The following is a 23,753-nucleotide window of genomic DNA, read 5'->3' on the forward strand; positions in this document are numbered from 1 at the left end:
ACTTTTCAAACAATTTCGAATAGGTCAGTAACAAATTGAGGATCCGTTAATTTTTTTTTTTTTTTTTTGTTTTAATCATGTAAATAGACTTTGTCGATATTTTTGATTTGATAAGCCGAAATAAACAATAACCTTATATCAACAGTATCTACAAGCAACAGTATCTACAACAATCCTATCTACACAAGTACTTGTATTTATAAATATTTTTATTCAGAAATTATTATGACTAATTGTTTTATCATGATTATTATTATTTATTATTGTAGTTGAATAAACGATTTCTTTAAGTTTTTTTTTTTTGTGGTTAATAAAAATTTTTCTATTATTTTTGTTCATTAGATATATAGTATGTATTAAAAATTTAATTTTTACTTAATACATAACTTTTTATCTTATGTAAATTGAAGTCAGTGATACCAGGTATGATATACCGATACTAGGTTTTACTGAAAACATTTTCCTTAAAGTAAAAAGACTTCACTCTTTAGGTAGAACCAAAAATAAACTTCTCAAAAATGTGCTATATGTTAAGATTAAAGATTAGATTTAATGATAATCAGTTTAGAACAAAATACAAGGGAAAATACAAGTTCAAATAACCGCAATAATACATCTTAACGTTTAAATTTCCAACAGTACCTTTTGCAAGCAAATAAACCGCTTCAAATCCGTTTCATTTTTTACAATAACTACTGGATTCATTATGAGTGTTAGATAAGGTCTATTAAATTACTAAACTAGATTTTAGCGTATGAAAGTGGAGCTCTTCGGGAAGTTTATGATCCAACGATACTGAATCTTATTGAATTATCTAGATCATGTATTTAAAAAATACTAAACATCTTAACATTTAAAGGGGCTGCGGCATATATTATATGAGAGACACAATTGTAAGTAACAGAACAGGCTTTTAAACAAGCATGAATTGATGAACGCTGTAGAGATAGGTCGAGAAAAACAAATGATGTAATCAGCGATCTTAACAAAATGAATGTACATAATTACACTTTGCGTTAATAAATTATCATTTTTGATTTTTTATTGATGTTGAGTTAATTTAGAACTATTGAGCTTAAATATGTAACCTATTTTTGTCCTAAACATCTGGGTCTCTGACAATAACGAGTGGAATCCATTTTTTTAACTATTTGTTCATCTAGCAACTATAGTAATATAACCTTATTTGGTACACAGTTACGCAAAAATCAAGCTTCATTATGTTGACATATTTCCAAACAATATTTTAAGATCCAATGAATCCAAAATACAAATCTGCACTCATCTGGCCATAGCATTTTCGTACCTTAATTGGATATTAAATAGAACAGTATTGTAAATAGATTATCAGAACTTAACGGAAATCTTATTACAGTGGTCCTATGACCTATTGAAAAAAACTGCTTTAGACACTAACTCACGGGTTATCAAGCAAACAATAAGAAGAATATATATATATAACCACATTTAACCGCTTGGTTTCATCAAACTTATCTGAGCTTCATATACATTATAGGGTCTGCGATATGTTCTTTTCTACATAATAAATAAATTTATTATTTATATTAAATAATAGGCTATGAATGCACCACAACCTAAAAGATCTACTGTGATTAGATTAGATAGATTATTTATAAATCTTGTACTTGCTGTGGACTTAATTTTACCTATTTGGTTTTGGATTAAGATCGGATCCCGCTTCCAAGGTAGTTAAGTCTAAGTCTTGGCGCAGCTAGGCAGTTACATAGAATTTGTTCTGATGTTTCCTTCTCCTCATGACAGAGTCCACAGGAATCACTTTCTACAGCACCTACATATATTTGTTTTATGGTAATAAAGTCTATAGTGTCCTGAAAGATTTCATTGCATATTTTAATATCGTTTCTGCTAAGGTTAACGATAGCGTCAATACTGATGGTATTTTTTTATTAATAATTTATTTATTTATGAATAAATAATAATGATGTAATGAAAGCGTTGTTAAATTGAATTAAAATTAAACAAAAAATTTCGAAAACAATTTCTATTAAATCAAATTAACATTTTTATATTGTTGAATAAGATTTAAGCCCACTGTGCACAAAACTTGACTGTGTGCACAAGTTCTGCGTGAAGTACAAGAAAGTTGCTACGTGTATTTAAACTCTCTGGAAATTCTTGCCAAACAACACTCTCTGTTGATTGATAAAATAGAAGAAATATTTATATAGAAAGCTATTTTATAAAAAATTGTCGTTCTTGGCTGCACATTAAATACAGAGCGAACTGTGTATTTGGGTGTAAGCCAACCGATATACATGCACGCACGCACACACACAATTCTGTTCGGTACTCTGCTGGGCTATCACTTAAAAGAAGCAGTTAACAAAATTCTGAAACGGGACGAAAGTAAAAAAAAAATAAAAAAAATAATACATAAAAGCCATACCATTTTATAGTAATTTCAATATAAGCAAAGTAATGAAAACAAATGTCAAAAGTTTCAAGAGAGATTTTTTTATTTAATGCTATTATGTGCGTTGTGTATACGCTGCTACATAAAATAAAGAGCAACTAAGAGAAGTAAATGGAGCAATTTTAACTGTTACTTTATATTGTTTAGTATATCGGTGTGTGTGTGTATGTGTGTGTTGCATGTTTTGTTTTTTCGACCGGCTGATTTCTGTTATTTGTGTCGATTTAGTCTTCACTCAGATCAGCTGCTGTAGGGTTGTGGTAACGTTGCTGCCGTTGTTGTTTGCTTGTGCTCATAAAATACGTTAGTTAATTCATTTAATTTTTGTGTGTGCGGCAAAATAATCAAAAAAAAAAGAAATAATTTATTAAAATATAAATAAAGTGATATATTAAAATAAAAAAAAAGTTTTAAAATAAAAAAAAAATCTGCTGTGAAATCAGAGCAAACCTTAGTTGTTTTTATTTTTCTATATGTGTGTTATGTCAAAATTATTTTAATTAAAATAAAAATTAAATTGTTGAATAAAAAAAAATTTAAGTAATATAAATATTTAATTTGAGCGGTTATGTTTTCGTGCTGTGCTGCGGTATTTTACGTTTGTTTTGTTTGCAGCGGTATACATTAACGTCACCATACGTACGACCTTAACGTTTTAATGTACCGCTTTGCGTATAAATTCTTAAACTTAAGCTACTGAAATACTTTGAAAGTTAGACGTTATAAAAAGAAAGATAAGAGGTAAACATTCATACTTATAAACAAAAATAAATATAAAATCAAAAAAAAAAAAATTCAAAAATAATTTTAATTTTAGTCATCATCAGCACTGTTTCATTGTTTTTGCTTTGCGCTTTTGTTTGCAGCTTTATCTTTTTGATTGGGTTTTCAGTGCGGCCTTTCGTTTAAGTCATAAAAAAAACTCGTACTTTTACCAAAACACAATTTGGAAGGTCAAATCATTTATACACCCAATTTTTATTTTATTTTATTTTTTTTGTTTTTGTTCTTTCAGTTTATATATTTAAATATTTTTTTTTGTTTTTTTTTGTTTTTTTATTTTTTTTATTTTTATTTTTACTTTGCTTTACAACTATTTTTGCAGACATTGTTTTCATTTCCTTTTCTATGTGGTTTTTATAGCCAAAATTTACTACTGTTTTGATTTGATTTTGTTTGGTTTACTTTAGTGTGCTACGCTTTTGTTGGTTTGATCTATACGTTATACGTTACTATTAACAAAACGAGCCCAAGTTACGCCGCCTTCCCTTCCCCATCTGTCCACAACACTACTATACGTTTTTGAAATTTCTTTGTATTTTTCGTATTGTTTGGAATGCTACTCTATTTTAACATTGGAGTCTTGACTTCAGTCATTGCACCCTTGTGTGTAATTTTTGTTTTTGCACACAAACGTAACCACCCCTTACACCCACCTACCATACGTATCAGCTTTTGATTTCACTTATTTTCATTTTTGTTTATTTTTGTAACAAAAACATTTTACGTGGCGAAAATGTCTGCGGTGCAATTACCTTTTTTTCGGATTTATTCATTTATTTTCTTTATTTTTGTTTTGTTACATTTTTGTGCTAAACTTTTTTTTTGTTATATTTTCTGTTTATGTATGATTTTAGAGTTTTCGACTGTTGTTTTTATATTTGCACAAAGGAGATGGCTGGCTTTATGTGTACAGTCTAACCTTACCTCCTCTTCCCTATCCAAAGCTTTTCATTGACTTAAAGGGTTGTGCGTGCTGCTTTTATGTCAGCGTAAATTTTGCTGAAGCGTGTCTTTAAGCTAAAAATAAAAAAAGCATATAAGTAAGGCAATCAAAGATATAAAAAAAATCCCTAATTAAGTACGGAGTATTTTACAAAGACAATTTAATTTTATTTGAACGATAAAAATCGAATATAAATGCGTAAATACTGTGAAAATTATTACTCAAATTATCATATGAGTAATACAGAGTGTCCCTTAATTGCAATTTATGTAAAATCAGTCATAACGAAGAAACTCGATGAGGTATGCAGATCTGAGGTCAATTATTGCTTATTCTGATGAAGTGATAAACAATAATCCAGTCAAGGCGTAGAGAGGGGTTATGAAGAAACCTCGCTGTTAATAGAGAGTAAAAATGCTGACTCAATTAGCCTCTACATAATAAGAAATTAGTTACATCAAAATCATATTTTAACATCTTTCAATAAAAGCAGTATCCCATAATCTTTTAAAATATTTCTTAGATTTAATTATTTATATTAAATTTTTTTTAAACAGGAATTACCAAGGTTGAACTTACACCTCGCCAAATTTTAAGCGTAGAGTCACGTTTAGAATATACTCGATCCTATGCGTGTGTTGTTCTAACTTATGTCATTTTCGATTGGCAAATCTAGATTTGATCTCAAACTGTCATTTTTACTCGAATTTTGTGACCAAATCGAACGTATAGAGTAAATCATTATTTGACAGCTGCACATAGGTTGATAAGTCGGTGCCACTTATTTCATTATTTTATTCATTTTCTGCTTATTTTTTATATTCGTTTAATTTAATTTTTAACCCTTAAACTGTAAATACAATATTTCAAATACTTAAAAAATCAAATACAATTCAATTGTCAAATAACATAAAATAAATGTTAATTTCAGGTAACTTTAATAATCTACAAAAATATCTAGAAAAATATAATTAATCTCAAATCTTATACATTTTGTCTGAGATTACCCAATCGAACATGAAGTACAGTTACTTGAAGTTAATCGCAGTAGAAACAGTTACCCTAGATTTACCAATTAAAAAAGATATTAGAATCTTGTTAATTTGTGCTTGTCATTCAATGCAAAGTGATTTGCTGTATTTAAAAAAAAACGCATAAACTACAGCAATACATAATGAACTTAACTGTTTTTAGTTTGATGTTAGTACTGCTCTTTTATTGGAACATTATATTCATCCTTATTTTTCTATATACAACTAATTTTTTGTTTCTTCAAGCAAATAATATTCTGTTGTGATATCTCGGTTTAGTGTTTTTCATACGCAGATCAAAGATAATTTTATATATTATATAATTATAATTTATAATGTTTGAGACAAAAAAAAATTTTGTTTTTGTTTAAGATGACTTACGGTACCTATACCTAAGCCATCCTGTATAGATATAGACTTTCCAATCTAACATATTGAATAAACGAAACCCCCATAAAAAATAAATTTATTTTTTTTTTAAATATTTTTAATGTTTTTGTTTGTATTTATATTCATTTGTTTTTAACTAAAAGTGAGCAATAAATTAATAATTTTTCAATGCGCATTTATTTTCATTATTGGTGGTGACTTTTTTTGGCTTATAATTTTGAAAATATGAAATTTCAATGAACTCTTGAGATTTTTGTTGTAGATGTGAGTCGTCGATAATTTTTTATAGGCATGGCTACGTGTTGCAATGCACTTTAAAAATTTTTACAAAATAACTGACCGCTAAACAATACACAATAATTACCAAATTACCATTAAAATCACAATTAACTTTGTTGCTATTTTTAGCATGAACATCACAAAAATTTTGTAGCACAATGGAGTACAATAATCTGTACATTTTACTCCTGTGATAATTGCTCCAATGCAGTGTAGTGTGAACACTACACTACACATATTTTAATTTATGCATATTGTTTTTAATATATTTTGAAAGCAATTTTAAAATTTGTCGCCCTTATATTTACCATATATTATGGCTTTTTTTCATTTATTTTTTGGTTGGTGTTTTGGTTTTCTGTGTGTGCACATTTAATTGCGAATTCCGCACGCACTTACCTCATGGCAATTAGTAAAAATTATATTGTGTAAATATTGTGTATTCATGATGTGACTGTGACACAGTACAAAATATTTAGAAAGGCGCGCATATTGACACACTCCAAACAGAACGAACTATTCAAATTACTATAAAGTGTAAATGATAGGTTTTTTTTTTTGTTCATTTTACTTGTTTATGAATGCGTTTTGTATGAACTTTTTGCAAATTAAATTGAAGACCCGCCCGCATTTGTTCATAGGCAACGAGCAACAACATATTATACATATGCTCACACTCAAACTCACACTCGCATAAACATAGGCAATAAAACCGTTATATTAACAACGTATAGTAAATGCACTCACTCACTGTAAATGCCGCCCGCAATTCGTACTCATATGTAAGTGTTATTTCCGTTTTATGCATGCACTATCGCAATTGTTGGTGTACGAGCATGTGTGTGTGAGTGTTGGTGTTATATTTGTACATTTTTGTACTGGTAAAGCTTTTGTTTGTTTGATTAATTCTTCCTCTGTGCGACAGCATAATGTGGAAATTCTAATTGTATTTGGCTGAGTGTTGCCGCTAATTTATCATTTTTTTTTATGTTAATGACTCAGTGGCAATAATTTTTTTCACACTCTTTGATACGTTCATTATATTAGAATTTTCGGTGATAAAATACACTATAATTTTTTTTTTTTTTTCATTAAAATAAATTGACGATCATGTGGTGTGCTTGATGTGCAAAATGGAATGATAAAATTTATTAACAAAAGAAATTTATTATGAAACATATGATGTATGAAAAAAAAAATATATGAGATCACATCAAATAAAACGTCACGTTTTATTAAAATTATTATATTTGTTATTTTCTGTTACTTTTTATTTTAATTTTCTTCTTTTATTATATGATGTTTACACAAAAACATGCCATTGAGGTTTGTGTATCTATGCGGGTAAAAAAATTACACTCAAAGGAAATAAAACATTTGCGAAAGTAATTGGTATCAGCATAGATTATTTACTTATTAACTTACAAACGTGAGTCATGCTTGGCCACATCCAGTAGCTTCTGTCAGGCTGCCTAATTAGTAGTGAACTGTTGCCAGTTAGTAGAGCCGAGCACCTTCATATAGTTGGTCACTTAGTCGTACCGCCAAAGATACGAGCATCCTTTTCCACCAGCGGGTACCGAATTGAACACCTTTCTAGCCAGACCTAGTCAACGAAACTGTGAAGTTTTTATGTAATTAACTATGTCAATGCATAGCTCTTACAGCTATTTTCTCCATCTAATTCGATATTCGTTGGCAACGCATAAGGAAACATAAGTCTTTCGAAGAATTTTTCTATGCTACTAAGTCCTTCTCATCACTGTTGGTTCAAGCTTCTACACAATATAGTAGAATAGACATGACATACATTATTTTGTCTGAAATTGTTAGAAGATTTATGTTTCAATGGAAAGAGATTTAAAATTTTAGGAAACAGATTCTAATATACTAAAACTAAATAAAAATAAATTAGATCAAGTGACGGAATAAATTTTAGCCATATATGAGTAGCAACCATATAAAGCGAAAACAAGGGGATAACCTCCTAAATTGTACGGAACTTACTTGAAAATTCTCAAAGGGATTGAACATATATAATATATCTTTTATAAAAAAATATTAAAATTTCTGATCCAAATCAACAAGGGTCACCCAAAAACATCTGAAAGCACAAGGTTAGAGATGACTTAGAGAAGTATTGAATAAAATGGAACAAAGTAGTTATTGTTGTCTATTACATAAATTTTTTGAGAACGGGACATATATAGAAATTGAATAGATCTTCTCATCCAAAATAACTGAAAATAAATGTATGGACTAACATGAAACAAAGCTGTGCTTGCTGCCTAGAACATAAACACTCTGAGGAACTGGACATATTAGAAAACCAATGATAGAATATAATGCACTTGCTTATACAGATACAATCGTGTATCTGAAAGCACACAATTTGAGATGAATTACAGAGTACAGCGTAACATGAAAAAAAGCCGTGTTCTGTTATAGAAGTAAGACATAACATAGGATAAGCATTGTTTTCTGCTTAGAATAGAGTCCACTTAAAACAGAACGAAGATGAGTTGTTGAAGTACGGTCCAATATGAATCCCCTAAAAACAGTACATGGAAGCTCTACAGTTCCTGAAGTATTAAGAAATGAAAAAAGAATAATTAAATAGACTTCCATTATCATTGCGGTATTTTAAGCACAAGTTGTTATTGAAAAACCTATAGCTTGCTTTGAATACATTATTTAAATAATAAAAATTCACGAGATTATTTCAATATGTATTTAAAGTGGTTTTTGGCTACTACGTATCCCTGAATGAGTTCTTTAACAATCTGTTCGCTGTATTTCTCTTTAAAGAGATAGCTGAGTTACGGTTCCTAAGCAACAATTTTAATATATTTCGATATACATCTGGGTCATATCACATAGGTAATAGCTGAAATCGTCTTGTATAGAACAATTAAATATAAAAAGTAAAGAGCAGAGATCTATAGAGCAGATAACATGAAAGAAATTACAAACATTTAGTGTGGGAAGTTGTTTAGGAGTAGGTGAAATTTTAATTGAAATCAGCTTAGGTCAATGTGAAGAAATGTAGCTACTTTAATAGAACGGAACTGAAGATCTACTGAACTAAAGTATTGGAAATTAAGAACGGATTGGCGACAACATTGGGGGTGGAACTATAGTTAGTGTAAACTCACTTTTATGAATGACATTTGTCACATTTATAACACATGGCTACATCCTGTTCTAAATGAAGTTTGGATAGTGCTTATTTATTCGTTAACAACAAATTTATGCTATTAACAACAAATCTATGCCATTAAGTGTTAAAATTAACACTTAAACTACTGCTATTTAGTCCTAAAATTCAGTGTATTAAAATTATTTAATTTTATTGTTTAAAAATTCAGCCTGAAAGAATATCATACCTTTTATAACATTCTTAAGTGTTTAAAAATAACTTCAATGAATAATATAACTCATATATCATATTTATTAAATATCCTTTACCTTTGTACAATTTCATTTAAATTGATATTTCAATAAGCATCAATCACTTAAATTAAATTGTCACTTTTTCAAATTGATATCAATTGAAGATACGATTATTGAAAACTTTATAGTGTATTAAAAATATTATAGACACATAAAAATATTTTGATATGCACCTACAACTTCCTTTATAATTCTTACGTAGATAAAAACAAATATTGTCTTTCGTCATACGCCATCATATTTGAGTGAATATATGCAACCACAGCAGATACGCATAAGTACAGATATATATGAAACATATTTATATACCTATATAAAATGTTTACTTAAATAATGTTATCACTAAATATTATACTTGTGTACTAGCAACAATAGTTCCTCATGTATATTAAAATTTCATATAAGATAAATTTGCTAAATATAAGTGCACAGCAACAAAGTATCTACAAACTAATAGGAAAATAGTCAATAAAAGTTTTTATGTTTCTATAAAATAAATATAAAAAAAACGTTTGTATATTAAACATAAACATAAAGTAACTGCCACAAAATGGATTGTTGCACGTATTTCTATTCAGAGAAGAATTTAGTCAATTTAAAATGAAAAATTTCATATAAATTAAAAAGAAAATTCTAAATTCTAAAATTCCATAAAATTGAACTTCAATAAACTACAAAATGTTGCAGTAGCTCACGAACTATTATTTCCTTGCTGAAATCTGTTATTTCATTTCATCTGTTGACTAACAAACTCATTTATGAAACTGTTATGATTCAATTTTATATACTCGTATTTGTATTTGTCTTTAAAAAATATTAATTCAATTTTTTTACTCTTTTAAATCATTACACATCTGTGTACATCATGCGATGTGAATAGAATAACATTTTTAGCTCGTAGCATGTAGATTTTTGTTTGCAGTAAGACTTACATATGTATTAGTGACTCAACAGTTTATATTTTTATTTAAAAATGTAGATATTTTTCAATTGCCATATATCTATCAGTATTTGTATATCAGCAGTATATTCATATGTGAATGAAATGTATTTGAAAGTAAACCGAACCGAGACCATCTTTTGATAATTATCAATACGTATCCGTAATACAGATCTTTCACTTACAGACTTACTTAATGCTAGGACAAATAGAAACAAGCTTATAGTTTGTTTTTTATTGCCAATATCAGCACCTCCAAAGAGATCGTTTGTCTGGGCGTAAGTTATGATGGACAGACCATATAAAGCTAAACAAGAGTCCAAAATTATTTAACGTGAATACCTGCCGTGAAGACTCTTAACACACGTATCAGTATATTGCGCCGATTAATGGCCCCTTAGAATTCGAAAGAAATCCACCGGTACCAATTGGAACTAAACTTTTCCTCCTTGGTGAGGAGCGGGGTCTACCTTACACCTTGGGCAAGCTATGATCGACAAATCTATTATAGCATTTTGAGTTGTTGGCATTTTTATTACGTAAAAAAACATTGTTATATGAAAAGCGCCATCAAAATAAACAACATTTTACCTATTGACCTATTCCCATATTTACCTGATTTGGCAATGTTTGTCTTGTAGTCTTTTAGATAAAATACAATTTTCAATGAAAGTAAAACGTTTTATGAGTGTAGCAGTCATTTATAAAGTCTTTACGAACATTATGAAGAACTGTCATTTCAAAAATAGTCTGCTTCTATCCGTACATATTTCATAATAGTAGTTCAGTAAGAGATTGACCTTACCGGTGCATAAATATATTATTTTACATATTACTTACTTACTTATTTGGCCATAACAACCCGTTACCGTCTCCAGTCTGGTACATTAAGTCCGGTTAGTGTTCCCTCACCGGAGACACTGTCTACTTCTATGCCTTCTTCCTTCAACTACTGCTTCAAACACCTTTTTCGCTGGAGCAGCTTCATCGATTTACACGACATGACTAAGCCAATGAAGCCGCTGGATATTAATTCGCTAAATTATATCAATGTTGTGATAAAGCTCATACGGCTTATTATTTACATATAACATAAAAATAAATATATTGAAATAAACACATAAAATTATTAAAAACAATTTTTTTAAGTAATGAAATAAAAATGAATGTAGAATCATTATTACCTGTGGGTTCTAATAATTTTTAAATTCTATCTCTAATATATAATCTATATCGCATAATAAATTTACTATATCATATTTCGTATAACAAATTTCATATATTGTATTTCATATAACAAATTTTATATAATAAATTTTATATATTATTTGATTAATCATTATTACCTGTGGGTTCTAATAATTTTTAGATTCTGTTAAACCTAATATATAATCAATATCATATAATAATTTTCCTATATCATATTTCGCATAATAAATTTCATATATTTTTTTTTCATATAATAAACTTTTTATAATAAATTTCATGTACTATATTTTATATAATATATTTCATATAACAAATTTCATACAATTTATATAATAAATATAATAAATTTTCTATAGAAAAATCTTATACTCATTACTTGATAGTTAATATATTATATTTAAAACAATTATATTCGGCTCTACGCCTTTATTAGCACATTTGTATGGAGCAGTCAAGCTAAATTAAACCTAATTTTAATTAGTTATAACTATACATATTGTGTATATTAACTGAACTATTAATTAATGTCATTCTTAGTCCATAATAGTACATAATGTATTATGAATTATTGAAGTAATGATATATATATATGTATCTAATTAAATCTAACGTTATTATTAATATTTATTTATGGTCGTAATTATCTACAAAAGCTTACGAGTTTTTTTTTATCTAAAATAAAATAAATTAACTTCTTATTTAATAATTTGAATTTCTTAGAAATAAATCATGCAATCATATATATTTTTTAAAAATTTATTTGAAAAAAATTGATTTTATACATAGCTACATTGAGTATATATTGTAAGTAGTATACGTACAGAATATTTTTACTCCTAAATGATTAACGTCATTACTGAGCTACATATGTTATAAATTTTATTACCCAAAGTAATTATAGTAAAACCAACTTGATAACTTAATCGAATATATTTCCCTGGAAATGTTGTTCTTAATTGCCTAAGCAAATGAAGCTGAAAGTTAACGTCACATTTTTATCTAATTTTTGTATACACTCGTATATGACACACACGCTAATATATATGTGGTTAAGTACTGCTTAGTATCTATTCATCTCAGTATGTGCTAATACAAATATGTAAGTACAAATTTGGTGAATGTGTAGGCAGTATATATGTAGATATAATTTTCATTTTGCTATAAATTCTGTATTAAGTTAATATTTGGGAACATATATACGATATTTTTTTTTTGTTTTTTTTTTTGATAAATAAAGATTAAATAAAAAATTTTATAACTTTTGATGTTATATGTGTTATATAAATTTGTTGACAATAAATTAAAATGTTTATACAAAAACCAGATCAAACAAAAATTTAATTAAAAATTAGATTCATGTAAATATTTTGTGACTAATTCCAAAATGATAGCCCACAAAAATTAAAATACGAAAAGTTTATATATATCGAAACTAAAAATAATTAAAATAACTAAATCGAAATAAATGTATATATAGTTAGACGTTCAATTAACTCAAAGAGATCCGTATTGATAAATTCAATTCTTATAAATAAAACTGAGTATGGATGCAAACTGTAGTTTCTTTGAAGAGAATAAGGAGTCGGCCACACATGTTCTGTTAGAATATCCTGCACTAATGCACATACGAAATAGGCTCCTAGGAATGTGTATTCTTACGGAAGAGGTAATAAAACTCTGTAAAGTAGGTTCTATACTACTTTTTATTGACACAACAGGGCTTAGAGACCTACTCTGAACCCAGAAGGGGAAACAATAGGCCCGACGATCATAGTGCCACACCCCCTAACAATAATAATATTAGTGAAACTTTTTGTTAATTTAGTATATGAAGATACTCGTACTTAAATTCATCATGCAAAAAATAGAAAATCTGACTTTTTTTAATAAATGCTCAATAAAATTGCTTACAAGATGTGGGTTGAGTCAATTTTTATATGGAACCCATATATTTAAATTTTATGTAAAAATTTTTTAAGAAAAAACGAAGTACACCTCAATGTGCCAAAAAAAAATTAGAAAGATCTTCACTCTCGACAGTTTTTTTGTCACAAAAGTTTGTTTCTAAAAAAACTGAAAACCTTTTAGCTTTCTTAGATAGTAAATAAATAACGACATACTTGTTAAGAACCACAAAAAATAGAATCATTCCACCTTTATCATATTTTCATATTTTATATGATTTTGAATCATATTTTGTTATGAAAGTTAATTCCTAAAAAGTCTAGAGAACTATCAGTTTCCCTAATATGTCTATCTTTCTAATTCTAAATGGCAGTTAAATAATGTAATTTTTTTAAGCAAAAAAAAAGATTCAAAATATCTTATTGGTTCAAAACGACAAATTTAATAGATTTTTATATATAATTAATTATAATTCATCGAAAATATTTTTTTGAGAGGTGTAGTTTCATGTACTCAACGAAATCAATAACATTTTAAGCAAACTAATCGTGAATTTTTTTTTTTTCAATCCAATATTTTTCTTCAATAGAAGAAAAAAGTAGTATTACTTACTTAGTAATGATAAAAACTGTTCCAATTGTCATAACGTTTTCGAATATCTAAAGATATATCTTACGAATGACGCACTCAAAGTTTGCTTCTATAACTAGAATCATTGTTGGATTGTCTACATTAAACAACGTTCTTAAATGCTGCCTCCATAAATACTCCACCGAAAATATAGCATATAATATAGAATGCCACGTCACCGTCCCATTTTTGAAGGTTATGAAATATTGCGCACTATCATTTAATTCGTACATTATACTAGAAATGTACTATGTAGCACAAGAGCTCATTGAGATCTATAAATCTACTATACAGAGTATAACCACCCATATATAAAACAATGAATTGTTTCTCATGGCTCCACTATCTGTGCCATTAAATAACAAGTAGCATTCGAAATTCCTTCATATTGTGAGGTGTAATCATACTGATAATATGTAATCAACATCAAACTGTACTTTCTCTCAGGTTGTTTTAATATCATCTACTAATGAACCTTTTAGTATTCTTTACTCCAAATATGAGAAATATTTTTGCCAATTACTAAGACAGAAGTGTGTCTCATGTTGTATCACCCTGTTAACATTTTATACTAAACATTTATTTAAAATACAACATAAATGTATTATCAGCAGTGCTCGGTCATAGTCCTCACATGATTGATTTGTCAAATATTACTTCATAAAAGGTTGATACTAATTTACAGATTAATTATCAGTTATTAACGTGCTGTTATATTATATTGATACTCACAGAAAAAGTATCTATTTAATAAATACGCTGTATAAACAAAATATAATTGATTTGAGTCAACTGTAATTATTTTCAAATTATTTAGAACGAAACAATTGCATAGCAAATAATGCACTCTTCGTCGTCATTACATTTTCAACCGAAATTGCAAATTTTTTTTAAAAGTACATATCTAACATATTTGAAAAATAACATAGTAAGTTCGCCATGAGACATCAAACTCTTGCAGAATAATAAAATAAATTAATTAATTAGCCAACCACAAATTAGCAAATGTGTCTTTAAAAATATAAGTTCGCTAAAAAATGTCGAAAAAAATAGTTTATATAAAATATTTAATTTTAAAAATTTAAATTTAAAATAAACACAATATACTGTAAACTTGATAAATTTTTAAAAAGATAAAAGTTATAAAAAAAACATTATTGTACATTAAATTTATTTTTATTTATTTTATACCGATTTAATAATTAGTTTTTGTTCTGTCTTTTTTTTTTGTCTTCTGAATTTCTAAGCTTTCAATAGTGTATATAACGCCTATCCAACTTTTACTCCTTTTCAAGTATTTTTTTTGTTGTTTAAATTTTTAGATAAAATTTAAGACAAGCGTCTTTTCTCGATCTCAGTTAATACTTTTTTTAAATACTTTTGTATTTAACATTTCGTTTTATGAAGTAAATTCTTGCCCAGTTATATTTTAAACGTATTTGTTTTTACAACTGTCATTTTAAATGGCGCATCGAGATCAACACCCTCACAGTTGTATCTTTTTTTATCTCAAACCCATTTCTACACCATATTGTATAATTCAAACTGTGCTTTAACTGTGTAAGAAAAAGTAAGACTTTAATATGATTATTTATCAATTTTATATAAATCTAATTAAAGATTTTTTATATAAAAAATTTATAATTCTCAAGCAGTTTAATTGCATAACTTTGAATAAACGATGAAAAATGTAGGAAACCGTATAAATTTTTAATATAGAAAGACCAACACATAAAAGTTTAATATGTATATTGTATTTTAAATTAATATTAATGTGTAAGAATATTTACAATTCTTTCACATTGACTATTATAATAATCTCTAATAAATAAATAAACTACTTAGCTGAAATGTGATATTTATGCTATAACTGGTTTTAAGAAAACTTAACTAAAAATTATTGTATATAAAATATACGTTGTTTATATAGAAAATTTATAATTCTCAAGCAGTTTAATTGAATAACTCTAAATAAGCGGTGTGAAATATATGAAATTGTATGCGTTTTTAATATAAAACAAAGGAATAAAATAAAAGTTTGGTTCCGGAGTATCAAATATTATCATTAAGAATATAATTTCTTATATGTATAAAGAAGTTGCTAAACAAGCTTAAAGACTTCAAGCCTCATTAATAAAACGGACCACAACTGTGATTTTTCAATATTTCTTATAGGTAATCATGTTTTTATTTTTTGCTTATTGGATTTCCGCATTGTTTACATAATCTGTATCTGTATTTTAATAAAAGATATGTTAAACAGATTTTCCAAACTGTTTATTAATCATACCGATAAACTCGATTTTACGGTTATAGTCTACATCCTCCCTCTTGGAATAGACAACAGTTTTACAAATTAATCCAGTTTTTGTTTAATTTTATTGGCTTTCAAGTCGAATTTTTACCTTAAATAGAACTTTAACTTAAATTTTTTTTTTAACTTCAACAATACCAGGAATTCGAGTATTTGTGTTTAAATTGTTTTAATTGTAATTGTAATTAAGCTCTAGACGTCGAATAACGCAATCTTTTACTAAAAAAAACTGTGACTATTTTCAATTTATATATATGTGATTATCAGATCATATTTGCAGTCTAATTATTCGTAAGTTTGAAATATACAAGCACAGTTTTTTTTATATTTTCCAATCTAAAAGTGATTTTAATGAATTTTATTTTTCACTAAATACAAAAGAAACTTTTACCCAAATATTTATTCGTCATACGCTATTTTATTTTAAGATTTAACCTATATTTATAAAGTTGTATTTAAATTTAATGTACATTAAATCCCAACCAATAAATCTGTTGGTTTCTTTTTTATTTTCAATTGATATTATTATTACTCAGTCATATTTGCAAACAACAACAGCAGTTCCTAGATGAAATAAAACTTAATTTTGCAAATCATTTTATCTTAAATTAAATTAAATTTTAAATTGATTTAAATCTTTTGTATAAAAACAATCATTTTAAATGCATTTATTATATTTAGTTTTATTGTTGTGAATTCGCAAGAGAATATACATCAATTTATGCTCGTACTTTATTGCGATGAAATGCAAGTTGCAGTTGTTGTTTTGACAAAATGAATAAAATATAATTTCTTAAATAAAAATGTCATTAAATTAAATAGAAAAGACATGTCGTCAAATATTTACGAACTGTCATTTTATTATACACATTTAACAAATTTTCTTCATACCACATCACATTTCAAATCAAATATATTTATTCTTTAAGTAAAAATGAAGTACAATATTTAATTAATAAACTTAATATAATTTTTATTTTCTAAATGACTGATATAATATAGTGATATAAATAAATTACTCATCATTTTGTTTAGTTTAATTTAAAAGTATTATTTTATATACATTGACATTATCGGACTAATATGGATTTGAGCTTATAGGTATCCGTAAAGCAAAAGAATGTACAAACTAATTTTAGAAATTGGGTTATATATAATATTTATATTACTTATATATCAAATTAATATACGTTCAGGCTAGTATGACTTACTTCAGTAAATTGAAACATCTTTATATGTTGATATAAGCATACAAACTATCCAATTTAATTAATTATAATACAAATTTTTTATCTTCCTTCTTTCTGCAAACCAAATAGGACTAACATGATATAAATTAGTTTAAAACAAACTAATTACACCTGATTAATTATCTCATTTAATATCTTCAATGCAAAATTCAAATGCAACCCTGTGTTTAAATTTTAACACACTCAGCTATAACAATAGAGTTAGTATTGCAATTCTTGTAATATTGTAAATTTCATTTAATAAAGATTTTAAAGATTCATTAAATCTAATTGTCGCCAAATAATAAACTTCTACGATTTTATCAATTATTGATGTACATTTATCAAGTATAGAAATCAAGTCTAAATTTTTCACATTATTGGAGTGTTTTTACTATTTATTTCTTGGAATGAAGTTTCAAGAAATCTGAAGTGCAAGTCCAACCTAAATACGGATGAGTGTCTGGATTATAGTATAGTGCTGTTACCTGTTTAAAATTCAACATCATATTCATTTGTTTTATGAAAATATAGAACTACTCAAATATAAACTTCACTTCATATATGGTAAAGCATGATCTTAATATAAACTTCCTACAGACTATTAAAATTGATCATACCAGGAAATATCAAATTTGAATTTAAGTATTGTCAAAGTATATCCAGTCTAAATGCCAAGTAAACTAATGCTTCAAAGTGCTCGAATATTACAATCTTCAATTTATGTGAATTTACTGGATCTCAAAATTTGGTTCGAACACTTTAAATATTCGAAATAAATATCTGCACTAGAACTTAAAATACTTGCGAAAGTCTATTCAGTATAAATATCAAGTAAAGTAACTAACTAAATATCAATATATATATTCCATTTTTCCTTAATTGACGTTTGACGTCAGCTACCTACAGCTTTTTCGACAAAAACACAAATTTATTGATTATTAATCATACGTCATAGCAAATTTGTGATTTTTCGTAAAAGCGGTAAGTATTTCACTATAGAGCTTATTTAAGAAGAAATAGTGTTTGTAATATGGAAAATAATGTTTCTAACATAAAAAGAATAATGAAATTTGCAAAAATTTTATTATAAATAAGTTTTTCCGCAAAGATTAAAGAAAATTTTTCAAAAAACTATGATGAGCTAGGTATGTAGATCAGGAAACCATGCTTGAATCAGGAAACCATACTTGAATCAGGAAACCAGTTGTGAAGAAAGCGATGTAAGTGCCTCACATCTGCGTTGTTCATGCCTAACGTCATCGCCTTATTATTTTACCGGCTTCCTTTTTGAATGATTTTGGTGAACTGCAAGACTTTTTATTACATAGCATTTTAGACTTTGCCAAAACTTCCAGGTTCTTTTTAACCTCTGAATTTTTTCCTATACAGTAACACACTGGGTCTATGGTATAGGCAACCTTACCTACCCTATAATAAACTATAAGTTTTTATTAAATCAGGACGCTGAAGATTACTATAGACCTATAATCGAAATATAGGTAAATAAAAGAAATATATTTTTCAAAACTAATTTAAAAAATTGTTTATTATTATATGTAATTTTTGCTTCCATTAAAGCAGAAAATTAATATTAATTATTATTTACAAAAATGATACTTAATATTTAAAAGATTTTTTAAAGATATTTATGATATTAGAAGAAAGATATTAAAAATAAATATATGTTATATTGATTATTTTCCGAGTTAGTGCATCTGGGCATTTTTACTCTATGATGGCTGGGGGGTTTCTGCAGAGTCCCACCCATCTCACTGACTAATTTGATCTAGGATCTGCGTACCGCCCCGTGCGGTTAGTGATTACTCTGAGATTAAATAGTGCTAAATAGGGCATCCTCTCGGGCAGGGGCCGGATTCAAGAGGCCGCGGGTGTTAACTTACGTAAGGTATATGAGTTTACCTATCTGAATGAACTATGTTTGATATATTATCGATGTTTTGACTAAAGATCTTTCTTGGCTAGACTTTTCCTTGCTTTATATAATATTGAAAATACAATTACCTTTTCCATACGATTTTTTTTTTTATTTTTATCTCATTTTCAAATTTACAGGTCGTAAAATAAAAACGTTATAACGAATAGTATTCCATATAATATTTTATATTTATAATTAATTAACCTTTTACTTCTTATTGACTTCATTAAATTATTATTATTGGAAGTAAAAAATTCATTTAAATTTTGCTATATTGTTTTTAATTAAATTGAGTACATAAAATAAAAACTCAACTTTTTCAAATTAAAAAATTAGTTTAAAGTATTTTATTATTGTTTTTATATTTTTAAAATAAAAATATTACTCATTATATTGTATAAATTTTAAACTTTTTAATAAAAAAGATGTTTTTAACATAAAAATAAAATAAAAAATAATTAATTTAATGCGAGTGAATACAACGTGCATTGCACATCGGACCCGACCAGGCCGACTCTCTATGACACACAAAGAACACAAACAAAAAAAATATGGGTAATTTCTTGTTTGTGGCTGCTGCTGCTATTGTTGTTGTTGTTGCTGTTTTTGTTGCAATTCAAAAATTTATAACTATTTTAATTTAAACAAATACAACAGTGCGCAAATATACACACAAACCAAAAAACCAATATGCATACCATATAATTGCATATACAACAACAACAGCGGAAATACAAGTTGCAGCTTTGTCTGCTGGGTACTGTGCCATGCCCGGCAATGCCTGGCAATGTCTGTTGCTGTATTTGCTTTTGCTGTGCTTGATTGCTGCAGTGCACAGCAAATGCAACTTATTTCAACTGAATTCCGAGTTCTGAGTTCTTTTCTATCTCTGGTATCGATGTCGAGTCGATGTCGATGTCGATGCGATGCGATGCGATGTCGACGTCGACATTAATGACAAACTCAGGCGAGTTATGCAAATAATATTTTTATGCAAATTTAATTATTTCATTTAAAACAATAAAATTTGTTTGTTCTACTTGTGTGTTGTTGTTGTGTTGTGGTTGAGTTAAAACTGCTTACCATATTTTTTATTTTTATTTTTTATATTAAATTCAAAAATCACTTATTAAACGATTCAAAGAGATTACTATCATTCGAAAGTATTAAGATAATTAAGAGCATTTTTAAGAGTTTTATTAAATTAAATATTAAATTAATAATTTAAAGTTTTTATTAAATTATTTATAGAAATTTAAATTATTTTAAAATTTAATATTAATACTTACAAATAAAATATGTTTATTATAATATACTTAATAACTTTGATAATAAATATAATAGATCAAGAATATTATATAAATTATTGTATTGTACTGTATTATAGTAGCTCTTCTTCTTCTTTTCTTGATAAAACGCCAGTTAGTGTCTAAAGCACTTTTACTCAATAGTTCCAGTGACCATTTAAAAGATCCATTGTAATAACAGCTCCGTTGAATTCTGATAATAATTTCTTAAGATAATTTTATAGAAGTATACATTGAAGCCTGGCATATATTCCTGACGAATTATATATTGCATTTGATTTAAAAAAGTGCAATTCTAATTAGTATACTTTCCTACAGAATCGAACATCTTCAGCGCATTGATATAGTTTTGCACACTGCTGACTCTCAAACTTTGTATATATGTTCATTTCTGATGTACCTTGGAGATTTTAGTATGGAGTTTCTAATGATGGATGGAGCGCCATTGCCATAAGTAACTTAGCCATAAGGTAGTTTAGATCCAATTATTTGCTTATAAAGCAAATTTTTATTTTTCACAACCAACTTTTCTTGATATTACAGTCATCTCGAACATTAACTGTTGGTAACACTGCGTCCTTTAATTTAAAATTGTATCTTGACCTACTTATTATTTGCAAAGGAATTCTTTCACTTGAGCTGTATTTAGAAAATAATTAATCTTCTCCAGTTTAATACTTTTCTGATTCATGGCTCTGATTCCAAAAATGCATGATTTGGATTTGGAAGATCTTTGATTAACCTAGAAAGAGTTAATATTCATATATAAAATATATATATCACTTATACTTAGCTTATATTCTTATACAAATTCTGAGTTTGTACCCCGTATTTTTTCTTCTGATAATTACATCAATAGATCTAAATATGTGTTTTATATATTATATTGTATATTAAGAAACATTATAGTTGACATATGTATCTTTTTACCCAATTTATTACCTAGTTTACTAATTACTTCATGCCATTGACTAAAATTCTATTTATTGTATTAAATTAAATTCAAATTGATGTATTATTTTTAAATGCAATTTATAAATACAATACATTAAATGCAAATTTAAAGTATTTTATACTCGGAAATTTTAAATAATCTGAAAAATGCATACATTTTTACATATAATACAAACGTAAGCTTATAACTAGTAATATATATTAATTCATAAGTAAATAAATTAATTACGAGACCTATTCAGTGCTGTAATCTTTCGGCTTTTCCATAACAAAGCAAGGCCATATAGGAAATAAATTTCGATTATTCAATAAGTGAAAACTAATTCAAAATAAAAATATTTTTCACACAAATATAATATTTATTCACATGAAAAACAGATGTTTTCCATTTATTTGTATTTCCTGATCATATATATATATATAGCATCTTAATTATTGATTCACATACTCGTTCATATACATAGCATCTATATATATACAATATAATCATAAGTAAACAATTCATTGAAATAATTTTTGCTGAATATATATAGTTTTTAGATTTTTGAACTTAATATTTCGTATATAAATAAATGTTAAGTCACTTAATTATTGCTTTCTAATAGAATATATTGTATTAAGTTTCTCGTTAATTAATATTTGCAATGTGACATTACTATTTTCATATAATTCTAATGTGATTAAATATAAAAAATTCATGGAAATGATAATGAATGTCTTGAATTTAAAGGGAATTTTAATTTTTCTATAAAATTCAAACATAAAAAAGAGTAACTAGTTTTGTAAGAATTATTTTTATTAAAATATAAATTCGTATTTATTTTAATATAATTATTTATTTCAATGAATTTTTTCTTTTTCTTACTAAATTAAATTTATATTCATCACTTCCATTACAAAGTTATCGAGTTATCTTGTTCAGCTTTAAAGTATTTTTGAATTAAAACATGAATTTTTTATTGATTATCGGCTTAAATGTTTTTACTTTTTAGTACCTAGAAATCTAAATTTATCTAAGCTAAAAAATATGATAATGGTATAGGAAAAGTTAGGTGTATAGGAGAAGGATAAGTGAATGGACTATGTGTATGAATATTCTTCAAACGCGGGACAAATGTAATTTGTATACCATGTCTTGAAAGCTACGGTTACAGATGAGATTTAGATTTTGTTTATGTGTTCACCTTTGATATTCGGTTCAGTTAATTTTGGTGCTGTTTTCCAATTTTTAATGTTAGCACTTGATATAGTTATTTGATGAAACCCTTGACAGTTTTTGGTACACATTTTAGACAGTTATTGAACCCCAAAAGTAATTGTTGCACTTTTTTATGTGAAATCGTTTTCTCATCATATTATTATTATTATGAGTATATGATAATATATACTTATATATGAGTATAAGTATAAAATCACAATAAATTTAAAATGTAAATTAACATTTTATAATAAGTAATGTATATATATTTTTTAATATATTTTTACGTATATATAGATATAAATTCAACGTTATAAACAAGTAAATAACTATTTAAAATTCGTGTTTCATTTTGTACAGTACCAGCAAAAATTTGTTCTTATATATGTAGATATTTATATATATAATATAATAATTTATATAAAAATGAATATATACATTTATATAAATAATTTTTATTTTATTTTTTGGTTTTTCTGTTTTTACAGTTCAATATATATACTATAAAAATTATTTTTTTCATATATATATATATGTATATATATTTTTATATATATAAGAAAGATATATTATTGCATTGTTCTGCTGTGATGGAATAAATTTCATGCTCTTTGAAAGTTATTCGCACTTTTCCACGCACGTTTTTCTTGTTATGCTTATTACTTTACCAATGCCGTAAAATATTTCCACCCAATACCAAAAACCATCAATATTGATAATACTACCCGGGGGCTATTCTTCTTATTTTAAAGATGTGCACATACTCATACATTTAATTTCTAAGTCACGTGAGT

The 23,753-nt window shown here is 26.6% G+C and overlaps 1 protein-coding gene across 2 annotated transcripts in view; it reads left to right on the plus strand.

Moving 5' to 3' along the window:
- The window catches only part of LOC119673526 (protein alan shepard), a 252,310-nt gene that overhangs the window by 202,882 nt on the left and 25,675 nt on the right, over window positions 1-23,753 (plus strand). Inside the window, exon 1 of one of the 2 annotated variants that reach the window (XM_038084820.1) lies at window positions 2,684-3,196. The exons of the other annotated variant lie outside the window; for it this stretch is intronic. The gene's annotated coding sequence lies outside the window, so the exon portion shown is untranslated. Of the gene's footprint in view, window positions 1-2,683; window positions 3,197-23,753 lie in introns of those variants that run through there. 2 annotated transcript variants of the gene reach the window in all.

The sequence above is a fragment of the Teleopsis dalmanni genome, chromosome 1 (assembly GCF_002237135.1).
Source record: "Teleopsis dalmanni isolate 2A chromosome 1, ASM223713v2, whole genome shotgun sequence".
NCBI lineage: Eukaryota > Metazoa > Arthropoda > Insecta > Diptera > Diopsidae > Teleopsis > Teleopsis dalmanni.